This window comes from Pagrus major, chromosome 7, assembly GCF_040436345.1.
Source record: "Pagrus major chromosome 7, Pma_NU_1.0".
NCBI classification, from domain to species: Eukaryota; Metazoa; Chordata; class Actinopteri; order Spariformes; family Sparidae; genus Pagrus; species Pagrus major.
In genome coordinates, this window is record NC_133221.1 from 31,710,537 (window position 1) to 31,712,711 (window position 2,175).

Below are 2,175 nucleotides of genomic sequence, written 5' to 3' on the forward strand. Positions count from 1 at the left end.
TAGTGATGTAATCAGGATTAAATGAGAATGAGCCTGCACATTTAAATTCATACCAGTAAGCCTGCAGCACATACTGTACATGTGGGGACCCACTGCTTCAAATTTTGACAATCACAATAGTATATCACTTGAAGGCCCCTTTCATCACTTGCCTCAAAAATGTTCTTAGATTTATACCTCAACTTAGTCTTAAAATAATTTCCAATAGTATGCTTATATTCAATTCATAAAAGATGCTGAGTGTAAAAAACCTTGTAGGTTCTATGAATCCCATTTGTAACTTGTGTAAGTGTGATCTAAAAATCTCAAAACAGCTGAAATTGACAGCAACTGACTTGCAATTTCCTCTTATTTAATGCAGCACAAATGAGGGTTTACTCAGGAATAACCATGGACCAAAGGAGAAAATCAAACATTTTGGAACACAAATTCACAGCCATGGTAGAGGAGACTGAAGCAAGGCAACACGTATTATTCTGTGGACTAAATAAAAACAGCCAAACACACAGTGTGTCGCTGCTGCAAAATGTTTATAAAGTTCATGCAAAATTTTCAAAAGGCATAGATGAATGTGTCCCCTAACTGCAATACCCTTACATAACCAACAGGAAAATCACTCAAGTGCCATTCGGTCAAATTATGTCACTTTTGATGGAATGTTGAAATTGTTTGAGAGGACAACCTGACATTGACCATGTCATAAACACATCATAGCAGGCCTAACTATCCAACCTAAATAAACTAGCATTACAATAAACTGTCATGTGTGGTTGGTTTTGACAGTGGCATGAAATCATTATAATGGTGTCATGAATATTTTTCTTGACCAATTTGGTACAATTTGGACTATTAATATATTAATTAATTAATTAATAATTAATAAAGCACAGGGTGGTAGAATTGGGAAGGGTGTGGATAATCAATGGGCTGTTAGAGATAGTGGATAAACAATAACAGCTTTAAACGACTTAACTTAAAGGGACATTATGCAGTTTTGGATAAGAAATTCAAACTCAGAATTTTTATATTTACAATATTAATGAGGTAATAATACAAACTCAGAAACATGAATTTTTTCCATAAGTGAATAAATAAGCTGTTCTCTGAGGAAAAAAAGGTCCCAGAACACTGTTTGAAGCTAGAAAGGTGGCAGGGTCCGCCACATATAAACAAAGTAAAACAGTATAAATTGTGTTGTCCTTTAAGGTCAGTTTGTTTATTCAGGTTATTCAGTCATGAAAACAATGAGTGTGTTTGTTTAGGCAGAAAAAACAATCAGTTAATAAAGATCTCTCTCTTCTGATTGAAATGTCTTCCTCAAAACTACATAATGCTCCTTTAAACATTTAAATGAAACAGGTTTAATATCAATAATATTGCTTCTGTATTAAGTCATGATGTTGTACAATAGATAGTGGCATGCATCTTTAATGCTGGTTTGTAGCCCGCCAATAAAACCAAAGAAGAAGAGTAGACTTGTAACAGGAGCAGTGAGAACATCAGAGAATTGGAGTGTGTATGCTGTCCATTTATGTGCAGTTTTTCAGCATTAAAGTTTGCGGTAAATGTGAGAGCAATAAAATACTCATCTGTAGTGACCCCATGCCAGTACTGTCAAGCATCAGCCAGAGACCATCTAGACTTAGTATATATCATATATGTAATACTATTAACACATTCAACATTAGCCAGTCAGTGGAAAGTTGTAGTGTTGATGTAGGTAAAGACACACTCAGGAATCCCAGGAAATGAGGAATTAGACATGCTAGTGAAGTAACAGTCAGGACAGAATATATATAAAATAATATCAAACTTTTAAAATCGGAGGGGGAAAAGAATTGTATATGGGGAAATATACAATGGCAAAATTATTAGGATAGTACTACAAAATTAGGACACTTAACTACATGAGGTACAAAATAAAGGAGAGATAAGAAATAATGGAACCAGCAGAATAGAACAAGTATTTATGGGCAGATTAGGTAATGGTCACAGCAACTGTCACTACAGGAGGAAAATAATATTTAATCTTTCATTTTATTTTTTATTTTTTACACACAAAAAAACAACTGGACTTAACAGTCCAAATAGTGGAAGAGTAAAGCCAGAGGGAGGCAGTGTAACCTAAAGGATGCCAACTGCCGTGAAACCCTGAAGAAGAAGACGAAGAAGAAG